Source organism: Lepisosteus oculatus, chromosome 14 (assembly GCF_040954835.1).
Source record: "Lepisosteus oculatus isolate fLepOcu1 chromosome 14, fLepOcu1.hap2, whole genome shotgun sequence".
In the NCBI taxonomy this organism is placed as follows: domain Eukaryota; kingdom Metazoa; phylum Chordata; class Actinopteri; order Semionotiformes; family Lepisosteidae; genus Lepisosteus; species Lepisosteus oculatus.
Window position 1 is genome coordinate 54,530,571 of NC_090709.1, and position 14,347 is coordinate 54,544,917.

Consider the following 14,347-nt stretch of genomic DNA (forward strand, 5'->3'; position numbering starts at 1 on the left):
CTCTAACGAGAAAGACCTCTTTATTAGAAGTGAGATTTTAACAAACGTCTCCAGGGTTAACTGCGACCTGAACGCAACGCCTAAGACCACCAGCCATCTTGCCTGTGGTATTTAGAGCAGCGCTCAATAAAAATGATCAGAAACCGAAAGCGCTTCTTATCCGGATCAGTATATTCCGATACCACTGGTTCTACCGAAGAAATAAGAAAAGCCGAACTCAAAGCACTGTGTTGCCATTACGGGTACTCTGTCTGCAGCTGTTTTAAGATCTACTCACACCGTGTTGCCATTAAGGCTACCTAGTTAAAAAAAACTTATCGTCACCTTTTTGAACGTGATAATTGGACACCCGTTAAATCTCCACCTTGGTTTCTTGAGAGATCATTCAGCGAGCGAGTAATAAAAAACTACGTCGCTTCCAACCTCTGCTGTCACTGTAAACTCGGACGTGATGTTCTGCAGATGTGCAGTGTGCCTTTCCTCTTGTCGTATTCAAGAGTACTCACTGTGTGAACTCCTCACTGGGTGTTCTGTACTCTACTGTGATTTAATTTAGATGATTACGTGGAGTAGAGTGACAAGATCTACTTGAACATTTTCGGTTTGTGAAATGAAACACTAAATACACTACTGTAATGACAAGTAATGGACATTTAAAATAACCACAGTAAAGCTAGAAGAGTGAAAGATAAAAGACTATTTAGAATGACATTCACAATAGAATTAAAAACGGCACAGCCGCCCGAACAGGGACTTGAACCCTGGGCCCTCAGATTAAAAGTCTGATGCTCTACCGACTGAGCTATCCGGGCAAGACAGCCAACACTGTCGGGATCCTCGCAATTCACGTGTCTCTTGTGCCGAAGAGCAGTCATACCTGACCCGTCTGGAATGACCACTGACAGACTTTATCCAGAAGCGACGGCACCACTCCCAGTAGAATGAGTGAGAAATACAGCATGACATGGGTAGTTAAGGGGCTCCCACAATCCATCTTTCCTCACATTACTGATTTTTTTCAATAGCATTTTGACCTTTTTTCACATTCAGATTTTTTTCACATTTAACAAAATCTTTTAATCAACAACATTAAAAAGAAAACAAATGGAACATTTTTTGGAACAATAATTAAAAAAAAAACTTTCAATGCCTTGGTTGTATATGTGTGCACACCCTTTATAAAGGGAGTTGCAACAGTGCTGAAATGTAAAGAGCATTTCTGTAGAGAAAACAGCATTTTTTCTGCCTCGATGTTAAGCTTAGGGAGCCTGTCTTTTAGAAATTCTATTTCTTAACACCTTGCACAGCCTCCCGGCAGACTAACAAATATTTTTTTGGAGAAATTGGCTCACACACCGGAAGACACTAACGTTTATTTACGTTAGAGTATGTAAAACTCAGGCTTTATCAGATGTTCATGATGTTTCACACGGGGTGTTACCTGTTGTAGTGTTTCAAAAGATGTGTTAGCGGACCACAAATTATCTTGAAAAGATTTGGGTTTGTACAGGCTGGGATTCAAACCCGACTCAATTATTTGGAAGGCGCCTGTACCACCAACGCAGTTCCGAGAAGCACCTGCAAATTATCACAATCCTCTCTCTCACCTATAAAGTTATGGAGACACAGACGTCCAATGAAAACTAATTTTATTCACTCAAGGCTCCACTCTTTTGTTGTGATGTCATTTTAATTAATATTAGCTTTGATAAGGTGTCGTTTTTGCCTCTTAAAGTTAAAGTCTGCTCCTTTCTTCCTGGTATAGAAATAACATGTTCCATCTTTGTTTAAAAACACCACTAAAAGTAAATTATTCAGCTCTAACGCCTGTGTGCATTGACAAGACATCTCAAAAGGACTTATCAAATAAGAACACGATCCTTCCTGTTACCATTCCTGTGGTTGGGGCGTTGTTTCACCCTTTTATTTTCTTCTACAATATTTGCAGACAGGGCTTTATCACTCGAGTTGTACAGAACAAGTGTGCATCGGTCCATGAAAATAATCAGTAGTGCTGTTTTTCTATGCATAGTTTAATCAAGAGCACTTAAAAGATGCAAAAAGCTTTCAAATAAAACAGAATTGAAAGACAGTCGAGTAATGAGGTAGAAAAAAGCACTCCCCCGTCTGGGAATTAACCACCGTCGCACGTGTGACTGGATACAAAAATCATAGATTAATTTGTGCCCAGTCTCTTGAAGCTTCAATGCGATTATTTTTCCTTTCTTATTTCTTCATTCCCATGCATTTACTCTGTAGTAGAGGAAACGCGAAAGTGGGAAACTGCAGGCATTCTTCGTGAGTGGTGGATTGTGATCAGTGAGCATCTGGACAAGTCTGTTCCCTTGCGTTTTTCATCGGGGATGTAGCTCAGTGGTAGAGCGCATGCTTCGCATGTATGCGGTCCCTGGTTCAATCCCTGGCATCTCCAGGTGCTTTATATTACAGTACTCACATCGCAATCTTCTGTTGAGTGAAAACTCTTTGCTTGTGTTCAGAGAGAGTCAGGTTTACACAACTAAATGCAGGCACACTCGACGTGCTGCAGAATTGCGCTGCTGTTTTAAATGTACCTCATTTAGTTCTGTTAAATCCTAAATTATTTGAACTAATCATTTAGTTCAAATTCAGGAAATCCAGAGATTACTTCACACTTGCCGTGGCTGTTACAGAAAACACCTCTAAGATTCAACGAGCGAATCCTCCTTCTGAACTCCGCACTAAACTGAAAGCTTCACGAACTCCTCACTGCGTGTCCTGTACTGTTACGAGTGCTCTCGTGTAGATGTGAAGCACAGCCATAAACACACTTTGAACTTTGAACTCCGTTTGTTAATGAAAATGCAAAAGAGCATGACAAGTATTGATCGTATAAAATGTCCATGGCACAACTCGAGAAAGTACTGAAGGACTACACATCGACTTTTGATGATTACAAGAGATTCAAGAAACACAACCGTCCGCACCTGGGTTTGGATCCTGAACGCTAGAGTTAAAAGAACATAAGCGACGTTTATGACCTATAAACTCTCTAATTTGTCTTATAGTTTATGAAATAAAACAATTTCTTAATAATTACTTACTGATGATAGACGATTTATTGAATTTTAACAAAATCACAATTACAGACTTTTTCGGTTAAACTGTTATTCACATACTCTAACGTAAATAAACGTTAGTGTCTTCCGGTGTGTGAGCCAATTTCTCCCAAAAATATTCGTTAGTCTGTCGGGAGGCTGTGCAGGGTGTTAAGAAATAGAATTTCTAAAAGACAGGCTCCCTAAGCTTAACATCAAGGCTGTTTTCTCTACAGAAATGCTCTTTAAATTTCAGCACTGTTGCAACTCCCTTTATAAAGGGTGTGCACACGTATACAACCAAGGCATTGAAAGATTGTTTTAATTATTGTTCCAAAAAATGTTCCATTTGTTTTCTTTTTAATGTTGTTGATTAAAAGATTTTATTAAATGTGAAAAAAATCTGAATGTGAAAAAAGGTCCAAATGCTATTGAAAAAAATCAGTAATGTGAGGAAAGATGGATTGTGGGAGCCCCTTTACTACCCATGTCATGCTGTATTTCTCACTCATTCTACTGGGAGTGGTGCCGTCGCTTCATGATAAAGTCTGTCAGTGGTCATTCCAGACAGGTCAGGTATGACTACTCTTCGGAACAAGAGACACGTGCCAGGATCCCGACAGTGTTGACTTTCTTTCAGAGCCCCGATAGCTCAGTCGGTGGAGCATCAGTCTTTTAATCTGAGGGCCCAGGGTTCAAGTCCCTGTACGGGCGGTTGTGCTGTTCTTAAGTCTATTGTGAATGTCATTCTAAATAGTCTTTTATCTTTCACTCTTCTAGGTGTACTGTGGTTATTTTAAATGTCCATTACTTGTATTTACAGTAGTGTATTTAGTGTTTCATTTCACAAACCGAAAATGTTCAAGTAGATCTTGTCACTCTACTCCACGTAATCATCTAAATTAAATCACAGTAGAGTACAGAACACGCAGTGAGGAGCTCACACAGTGAGTACTCTTGAATACGACAAGAGGAAAGGCACACTGCACATCTGCAGAACATCACGTCTGAGTTTACAGTGAGAGCAGAGGTTGGAAGCGACGTAGTTTTTTAATACTCGCTCGCTGAACGATCTCTCAAGAAACCTCGGTTGAGATTTAACGGGTGTCTAATAATCACGTTCAAAAAGATGACGATAAGTTTTTTTTTTAACTAGGTAGCCTTAATGGCAACACGGTGTGAGTAGATCTTAAAGCAGCTGCAGAGTACCCGTAATGGCAACACACTGCTTTGAGTTCGGCTTTTCTTATTTCTTCTGCAGAACCAGTGGTATCGGAATATACTGATCCGCATAAGAAGCGCTTTCGGTTTTTGATCATTTTTATTGAGCACTGCTCTAAGTACCACAGGCCAGATGGCTGGTGGTCTAAGGCGTTGCGTTCAGGTCGCAGTTAACCCTGGAGACGTTTGTTAAAATCTCACTTCTAATAAAGAGGTCTTTCTCGTTAGAGTAGAAACGATAGAAGCCTTAAGCGGGAAAAAAATCACAACATCTCGCATTTCACTTGTTTAATGTTAACTGTCTCAGTAGTTGCCTCGGTGATTGATGGCTCTTCTCCCTCGCAGGGTGACGGCAAACTTCTTCAGAGAGGGAGTCTCCCACGCACGGCTTTTCTTTATCAAGAGCTGAGACAACAGAAACAGACTTCCAAATGACATTAATTACTTCTTGAGCGTTTATGACCGTCTTTAAAAGCTGAAAGCAGGTGAAAAAGTATTTGGAAATGAGGAAATGACTGCTGACAGTAAACAGAGCTGACGCTCAGCTGCAGACAAGCGCTCCTCTTTAGTATAGTGCTGAGTACCCCCGCTTGTTGCGCGGGAGACTGGGGTACGTTTCTGTGACAGGGCGCTGGTTTAATTTTTTATCAACCTGAGTTCACTTAAAAAGTGTGTACTGTGTACTACGTTTCGGACTAGTTACGGCGGTAGAATATGGAGATCATCTCCAGCTTTGAGCTCAACTGCAACAAGAAGTCATGCTAAATGTAGTATAGTGAGTAGACATCGCGAGACAACAGAACGAGAGAGTAGAAGGCGGGAATATATGGTGTAAGGGCGTGATCTGTGTAGTTAATAAAATAGTTAAAATAATATGAAAACGTCTCTTTATTAAGATACACAACATTTATGGCGACGAGAGATGAGTGGTTAACGGACTCAAAGCGAGCAGAACACTGCTGATTTTAGTTCTCTTGCTGGTAGAAACGAACTTCTGAATTTTCGGACTTTTCGTTTAGCTTTCGCTATGGAAGATATGGTAGCCGCGCCGAGAAGCTTTGCTTATGCTCAGCTTTTTCCACCATTTCTACTGAACCTCGGAGCTCCGTATTTGTATACGGAATACAAGATATGGATGGAGTCGTACAGATTTTTTTAAATAGCCAGTGGATCTACAGACGCTCAGGATGCCGTGAGACGGGCTACACTACTGCACTGTATCGGGGCTCCCGTGCAGCGGATTTTCGCCAACCTCCCTTGAGCAAAAGGTACATATGAACAGACTGTAGCTGCCTTAGACGCTTACTTTACACCGCGGAGAAAAGTGGTTTTGGAACGGCATAAATTTAGGCAGAGAACTTAGTCTCAGGACGAATCTGTTGTTGCTTTTGTGACTGCACTAGGAGAACTGGCTAAATCTTGTGACTTTGGAGTATTGGAAACTGACATGTTAAGATATCAACTTGTGGAAAAATGTGCACATAAGAGACTATAAATTGCTGCAGGAGGAAGGGCTGACTTTAGAAAGAGCTCTTACAGTCGCTAGAATTCATGAAGCAGCTCAAGCAGAATCAAGAATGCTTTCTGACCACAGTGACAAAGTGACACTGAACGGGGCGCTCGCTCAAACTTTACAAACAAAAGCCGAGCAGCCGGACGCAGTCATGCTAGAGATATAGAAGAACAGGGGACGGCTGACATTACATGTTACAGGTGCGGACTAACAATGCACAAAGCAGATGAATGCGGAGCGTGAACAGCAAAATATCTACACTGTAAGAAAACAGGACATTATGCACACGTCTGCAGAACATCACGTCCGAGTTTAAGGACAGCAACATCAGAGATTGGAAGTTAGGGAGTTTCAGGTCTGTTTTTTTATTATAGGTTCAAGAAAGTCTGAATACCTTTGCAAGAAGTATTTCAGAATCCCACTCAAATCCAGTACGAATGCCGCATAAATCTGCATTGTACAATTAGTATACTGTTTGTCCGTTGAATCAAATACGCCTTATGAAGCATTTCTAAAACAGGAGAGATCGTTAGGGAATGCGTCTTCCTGTAAAAATAAAATGACTTCAAGGGCACTAAAAGCAGAGGTGTGAAAGCCTGCTCTACAGAAGAACTATAGCCAGAGATGCCAAAGAGGTCGAGATTTCACCACGTGAGAGAAAGCATCTCAGAAAACGAAGCTGCGGTCAATTCCACGCGTTATAAAAACACTAGGTTAAACAACAAGAGCTGAAGAGCCGCTGTTGAGAGTAACGTGGCCGAGTGCTCTAAGGAGCTGGCTTAAACCTCCAGCCTCTTCAGGAGCATCTGTTGGAGTCGCACTGCTACAGCGTATCTCCTTGTTAAGTATCCCTTTTATTGTTGTTGCTGCCTCCAGGCGATGTAAACCAGATTCAGAAAAAAATAATTTGAACAACATTATTCCCATATTTCCTCGAAGGTGCGGTGGCCAAGTGGTAAGGCGTCGGTTTTGTAAACCGAAGATCGTGGGTTCACCCCACCCATGCCTGTTTCATTTGTCTCCACTTTCCTTTAGTTTCAAAGTCTTCAAAAAAACTCGCAACTCAATAGTAAGAGCGCATAACTGTCGCCAGTGATTAGTATTCTTGCATATCCTGCCTTGTTTTTTAGTCGACAAAGCTTGTCTCTCTTCACAACCATCTTCTGAATGATCGCCTCAGCATTGGGAAGGAACGTGCGCTTGGTACAGCCCCCGACTCCATGGTCGGATCACAAACAGATCGGGTGAGCTGTCAGTCCAGTTTGGAAGTAACGTTCGAAAGCACTAAAAATCTGACTTAGGAACAAGAAGACCATGTTTTTTTAAACGAGTAAACGATAAAATAATATACTGCCTGCAAGACTATGTCAAGTTCAAGTTCAAGTCCAAGTTTATTGTCATTATACTCATACACAGGTATATGGTATAACGAAATGCTATTTAGCTAGCTCTCGGACGTAAGTAGTACAAAGAAAAAAACACAACAACAATACAATTGTATAACAAAAGAAAGACAGAGACAACAGCCGATGTGCAAAAAACAACAACGGGCAGTGTGCAAAACAACAAAAAAGTAACAGGTTATGTGCAAAAAACATGCATCAAAAGAATGAAATAAAGGGATAGAAATGATGGGGAGTGAGCTTTTGACATGTATGGGAGAGGTAGATTTTCAATGTGTGTTTGGGTTTTTGGTAAGAAAGAAGGCACTGTGAAGTTCAGGTCATAGGTGAGAGGTGAGGAGAGAGTGAGAGAGGCTGGGAGTTTAATAGTTTGATAGTGCGGGGGTAAAAACTGTTTCTGAGTCTAGTAGTCCGGACCCTAACGCTCCGGTACCGTTTTCCATGTCATGCTAAACGCCACAAATTGTTCGTCCAGTTGTATCAATCGTCCTAAATTTACGGAAAATCGGATGTGACTGATACAATCCGCACCTATTTCTTCAGGATAGTTGAGCGGTTTAAAACAGCAAATTTACAGATTTGTGTCTTTTAAGCTTTGTGTTTCGCTCTCCAAATAGAGGCACGGGTTCAAATCCCACTCCCGATAATCAGGCGTTTTACCCTGACTTTTTTACCTGCCTTTACACTGTTTCAGTCTTGTTGTGCTCGCTGACAATCACAGTACGAGGAAAACGGAGAAACTGCTTAGCAAAAACATAACGGACAGAAAAAAGCTTCGTAAACACGTGAATGTGGTTAGCAGCAGTAAGGTATGTATTCAAATGTTTAAGGCTGATTTATAACAGCAGCAGAAGAAAGGTGCAGCCTTTGTATGAATTCGCGGGTTTTTATGCTGCTTGGACTTCTTTCAAGCCTATGAAGTGACCCCCGTTTTATTTTCATTTTCAAACTTCAGAACCGAATAACAAAGAGGTTTCATGTGTGACAGCATTCCGTTGCAAATACCGTTTCCACGATGTATTCAGCGACGGGAATGAAATATTTTAGTGCTGGCTCAAATGCGAGGAATTTCAGAAAAACCTGGAAAAGCAACGCTTGCAGTAAATGACATATCTAAAGCGTTTAGTCAGCATGAGCAGAACAACGCAATGATCTGTAAAAACGAAATCTGAAGCCGCAATTACTCTTTTATCTCAGGCAGTTCATTCCGATACGATGTTTCCGCAGACTAAATGAAATGCCGAACTCCAAACATGTTGTTGCCATTATTGTACTCCTGCTGAAAGAAGAAAGAAAGAAAGGTGTCGTAAATGAACTTTGTCGCCCGTGGGAGATGTAAAGCGCATTGGACATGAAAAGTGCCGGATAAAACCCATTGCTATACGTTTCTCTTGGTGTCGGGGCTCCTATTAAATGTAAAGGAGGCAACGTGCTCAGCCAGCAGACTCAGCGCTTACTGAACGCAGGTGTCTCAGAGCGGTGTGTCCAAGTCGCAGTAAAAGAGGAGGATTCTGTCGGCGCCGTGGCTTAGTTGGTTAAAGCGCCTGTCTAGTAAACAAGAGATCCTGGGTTCAAATCCTAGGGGTGCCTTTCTTCCTGTCTTCTCGCACCGTTTATTGTTATAGAGAACATGCTTCTGCATTACCTCAGTCAATATCACCGGGAATGTGAATAGAAATGTAAACATCAATATTTCTGCTGTCTCCTGAGAATCACAAGTATAGAGTCAAAACACAATAAATAATGCTAGAAAATTATTCAGTTAACACCCAGATGTGACAAAACACATTTAAGACTTACATCCCCTTTAAATATGTATTTCCTTAATATCAGTTCTCTTCCCTTCCCAGGACACCTGCAAATTCACTAGAGCATATTAAAAGCTGTGTGTAAGTCTTACATGTGTTCTGTCACATCTGGGTGTTAAATTAATAGATGTGTTGTGTTATTTAATATGATTTGACTCCACGCTTGTGTTTCTCGGGAGACAGCAGAAATATTGGGGATTTGCGGCTACAGAAAATAATGTGAACTTTACAGGCAAAAGTAAGGTTAAGTTAAAGAAACAAAAACGTATTGTCACCTTTTTCAACGTGATTTTTTAAGACATTTGTTCGGAATAGTATATCTTCTCGTGTCTGTGGCTGTTATCCTACAATAACGGTGGTGAAATAGCAGGAATGTGCGGAAAGAATCGGAGATTGAACAGAAGACTCATCCAGTCGATAGTTGTGTAGGACCGCACACCCTACGATGTCAGTGTTGAGGAGTGAGGTTTAAAAGCTTCTTCACGAACCAGGAAGGAGTACAAACCTAAAGCCTTCTGATCCGTAATCAGACACGTTATCCATTTATGTGTCTTGTATGTGTGTCTAGTTACTATGTCTTTCATTATGTCTGGTTTAAAATAATGTATCTTTAAAACAGACAAAGGGTTTATGGGTCTCCCTGAAATTCACACACGAAGAATAAAAAATATCGCGTTTAAAAAGAATACAGAGATGCCGGCGATAGAAAACGGAGCGTCTTAAGTGCGCGCTATCACTGAACTAAACTCCCGATCGATAAATTTGTCGGCGGCTTTTTAATTGTGTTAGGAAGAGCAAACAGTCCACAGTGTACATTTTAAAGGTCTAAGCAAAACAATCTGACGTGAGGATTAGGATTAGGATCCAGAACAGGAGCCTTTACTTCTTTATATACTGAGCTTTCGGGTGAACGTCAAAGTGAAAGACAAATTCGCAATTTTCACTTTTTGATTAAGGAACAAGAAAACACCATCCTTCGAGCTGGATTCAAACCAGGGACATAAGAAATGCCCACTGTTTTTGTCTATCGTCTTAAGATCTAGCAATTGAGCTATCGAGAGGTCGGAAAGCAAGCGCTTTGTCACACGTGTAGCCCAATGTAGTGTAGTGTGCCTCTAAATCCCAGTTCGACGTCAAAATACTCACTCCCATAGTCTCGTTCAGAAGAAGAAATGGACCAGGCTTCCACTGTATAAACGTCCAGAGTTCTTATAAAACGTTTAAGGGACATCAGTGCAGGCTGAAATTGACCCTTTTTCTAGTGGGATCAGGATCATATAAAACCTTTCTTTTGGATTGAGAAGAGGATCATGGAAACACTCAAAATATCCCTGTCTTTGCTTCTTTCAAGGATGAATGGAGTATTGAGCTGCAAGCATCGGTTTAAATCAAAACTCTCTGCTACTGTAGTTGCTTGTTTGAGAGTTTCTTCAAATCTTTCAACTGAACGTTGATATCAAGAGATATTGACGGTAATATCATAGGGACTTTGGTTTTCTTTTGATCGAAAACTGTATTAAAATACAAGCCTCTTTCACAGTTGTATAATACTTTCCCTTGCATCCTCAGATACAATTTCTAAATACCACAAAGTTACAACATATGGAATAGCATTTATTTTAAAATGTATTTTAAAATCTGCATTTATTTAGAGCTATATTTAGAGCTTAGTAAAAATAGCATTGCTAATATTGATGGAGTAGAAATGTAAGATGAATTGATAGCTTTTTCTGAACTAAAAAAGTCCTACAACGCCTCCTGTAACAGGTAAGGACTCATAGCAAGACATTGCTATTGCATTGCGCATTTTGCAGATACGACCAGTTTCTGCTTCTGGTGAGTGCATCTTTTCCAAACTGAAATTAACAAGAACATTTTCAAGATGCGCCATGTCCCTAAATCGTTCATCAGGACTACTATTAATATCAGGTGAAAGCAGTACAAAGCATAAATTAAACCTAAATATTAAGAGACTATATCTGTCAGCTACTGCTGTAAGCCATGTTCAGCCAACGCTAGAAATATTACTGCTGTACTACAGTAGCTAAAGAAAGCAAGTCCGACTTAGAAACGGATCACAAGTCAAAAACATAAACCGACGAGAATGGGATTCAAACCCACGCGTGCAAAGCACAATGGATTAGCAGTCCATCGCCTTAACCACTCGGCCACCTCGTCACAAGAGCCACCCCCCTTGGGCATGATTTTGCTCGGCGACCAGGCTCAGCGCACATCGACCTCAGATGTCTCAGAGCGGTGTGTCCAAGAGGCTGTATAAGAATAGGTAATAGGTTTATTCCATGCTGAAAAAAAGAAGAACGAGAACACAACGTTTCGTCCGTGGAGCCTTCTTCAGGTGTGAGAGAGACAGGGCAGTAGGCAAAGGTAAAATAGCGAGAGAACAAAGGTTTGAGGGTGGGTACCCACCTGTATAAGAATAGTATTCTGCCAGTGCTGTGGTAAAGCTGGTTAAAATACCTGTTTCATAAAGAGGAAATCCTGGATCCGAATTCCAGCAGTACCTTTTTTTTCCTGTCTTGTTTTACAGAACATGTAATTTGGGACACTCAAAGAGGTCTTGATTTGGTTTAATGCGTTTATTAATTTCGTTTGCAGAACAACTTGTTTTTTTAAAATCATACAGCTTGCGAAAGATGAAATGCGAGCGAATTTTTTTGTTCACCAAAAGTATGTAAATGAAAAAAAGCAAGGTGTAAGCATTTCTGTGGTGCAATCGGTTAGCGTTTTCGGCTATTAATCCCCAGGTGGGTTTTTTGATCCCACCCAGGGACGCACTTCTTCCTATAGTAAACATCATCACCGCAAAAATTTAATTGTTCCGCAAAACCTGAACTATTTTGATATTTGCAGTAGTAAACAATTGAGTACCAGAGTCAACATTACCGGGAATTTCCAATAATTACCGACATTGGCAACTTGCAAGCAGTTAGTATTCACCCATGGAATTATATGTTCCAGTGAGTGGCGGGAGAATTAACTTATGCTCCCGTTGCATCTTCAGCTAAAGTAATTTAAAAAACAATGCAAAATTGTTCGAGAACTTGTCAAGCAAAAACAACAGATCGCCGGAGTTCCATTTTAATATTTTCGTATATTTACCTTAATTTGAATATAAATGTTAACATAAACGCTGTTCAATATAATGTAATGTGGTTGTACTTTTAAAATATTTTAGCTGAGGGTGAGAGGGAGGATATTACGCCTTGCCAAACATCTAAAATAACTGTAAAAGGGGATGGCATTTTAATAAAACTGGCAATCAAAAGAAAGTTACAATTTGTATGGTATTATGCTCAATATCCCTCGATATTGAAGGTCAGATGAGGAATTTGAAGAAATTATCAAAGAAACAACGGCAATAGCAGAGGGTGTTGATTTTGAGCCAGTGTTTGCACCTCAATAATCCATCAGTCTTCGCTTGACAGGCTTCCTCAAGATATTCGGTGTTCTATACAAAAAATCGACAATTAAGCGCAAATGTGACAAGAGGCAAAGACTGCGGTAGAGGAGGAATAAACTCCACACGATGACTGTATGTATACGTCTGTCTAATATTCGGCCCCTGCAGGGGCATCATATTCGCTGAACTGCCTGTCAGCGTGTGTACGGTCTTATAATTCAAGAATATCAATGGTCAGACGCTTACAACGGGTATTTGTGTTTGTATTATTTAGAGAATTGAAAAAACATTTTCAAAACTACAGCTCGAATGAAATTAAAAAAAAGTTTATTTGTCTCTTTGCTGTAACAACTGTGCCAAAACTATTCAGATACATCAAAATAGCATCAGAATGTAACTAGATTTTATTGGATTTTAGGAAATGTATTTTTGCGCATTTCTCTATACGATCAGAATACCTTCCTGTTTTCACCGTGTTTATTGTTTCTGCCTATGATCTCGGAAAGAAAGATCCAGTATCTGTTCACCGAAATATTCCAGGAGTTTGATATGGTTTGAGAGGAGTGTATGAAGGTAATGAAGGAGGGAGGACACGCGCATTCCGCACGGGGATCGCAGAGCAATGAGCTGCGCCTGCAGCTCTCCGAGTCTTTTCTTATACAACCTCTGAGTCCGGACACAGCGTCTCCAGCCAGAGATTTACAGTTCAGAAAACGGCTGTCTCGAGCAGAAACTGATCTTCCTGCTTTAGTTAAGGTTTGGTTATTGTGGGGGTTTAGCGCTTGTATCTCTCTTCTCTTACTAAACACTATCTACTGTAAAGTATATAAATAGAAGCTAAAATGCAGCTAAAATACTTTAGTAAGGCCGAGCAGATAGGAAAGTTTAATAAAAATATTCTATGATCTATGTTCTAATTGCCCATATTTTTTTAACTCTCTGTTCGAGCTCTGATTTAATCCTCTCGGCTCCTGCCGCTGTCACCGGGAGAGTGGCTGCATTCCGTAGGGCTACAGGCTGATTTCACAATGCCACATTTAATGAAATACAGGGGAAACCGCAAGGAAAACAATATGTTTTAATACATCTTCTTCTGGATTTATATTTCGGTCTTTCACCTTTGAATGCATACCTTGACCGTAAATCTTTACTCGATTACAGGCACCCCAAACAGTTCTTAAGGGAGAAATCGAAGCCTATTTGACTTTCTGCTAATCACATTGAAGTGTTCACGAAGAATTTCCCTGCCCATCATGTGCCCGCAAGCCGGTTTCTCCGTTTTCTTCTTTCTGTCGTTGTCAGCGAGCACAAGAAGACAGGAAAAATGCAAGAGAGGGAAAAGCTGTCAGGAGTGGGATTTGAACCCACGCCTCTATTCAGAGACCAGAACACCCAAGCAACGGAAAGACAGGAGTCCTTGAGTCTGGCGCCTTAGACCACTCGGCCATCCTGACGAGGTGTGTAAGTTGGTGTGTTAAAAGCACCAGTAGTTCACAAAACTGAGAAATGCTTTGCTGGAGAAGCACCACGTTGCCTAATCGCGGAAATCAAATATTCGGATCGATTTAGAGTGTGCTTTACAGCCTTTGTGTAATATTTTAAATTGTTTTTAAAAAGTGTGTACTGTGTACTACGTTTAGGACTAGTTAGTGTGGTAGAATATGGAGATCATCTCCAGCTCTGAGCTCAACTGCAACAACAAGTCGTGCTGAACAAAGTCAGAGTTCAGCTGAACCTTTGCTCAGTGTGGTGCTCAGGACTCTGGAGTATTGTTGTGGTTCTAATTAGCACGAACTGCAGGGGCTCTTAATCAGAACATTTCAATTCATCTGTTCAGTAAGTTAAAATGCAGGACATGTTAAAATCAGATTATCACTGTGTCTCTGTCCCGTTTGTATATAACC

At 40.7% G+C, this 14,347-nt stretch overlaps 5 non-coding genes across 5 annotated transcripts; 2 read left to right on the forward strand and 3 right to left on the reverse strand.

Annotated features, from left to right (window-relative positions):
• Positions 1 to 739: 739 nt before the first annotated feature.
• trnak-uuu (transfer RNA lysine (anticodon UUU)) lies at positions 740 to 812 on the reverse strand. Its single transcript has one exon. It is a non-coding gene; the product is annotated as a tRNA-Lys (tRNA).
• A 1,547-nt stretch (positions 813 to 2,359) lies between these two features.
• trnaa-cgc (transfer RNA alanine (anticodon CGC)) lies at positions 2,360 to 2,431 on the forward strand. Its single transcript has one exon. It is a non-coding gene; the product is annotated as a tRNA-Ala (tRNA).
• Positions 2,432 to 3,718: 1,287 nt separating this feature from the next.
• On the forward strand, positions 3,719 to 3,791 carry trnak-uuu (transfer RNA lysine (anticodon UUU)). Its single transcript has one exon. It is a non-coding gene; the product is annotated as a tRNA-Lys (tRNA).
• A 7,327-nt stretch (positions 3,792 to 11,118) lies between these two features.
• trnas-gcu (transfer RNA serine (anticodon GCU)) lies at positions 11,119 to 11,200 on the reverse strand. The gene has a single exon. It is a non-coding gene; the product is annotated as a tRNA-Ser (tRNA).
• Positions 11,201 to 13,786: 2,586 nt separating this feature from the next.
• On the reverse strand, positions 13,787 to 13,897 carry trnal-caa (transfer RNA leucine (anticodon CAA)). Its single transcript has 2 exons — positions 13,860 to 13,897; positions 13,787 to 13,832 (listed from the first exon to the last, which is right to left on the reverse strand). It is a non-coding gene; the product is annotated as a tRNA-Leu (tRNA).
• Between the last annotated feature and the right edge of the window lie 450 nt (positions 13,898 to 14,347).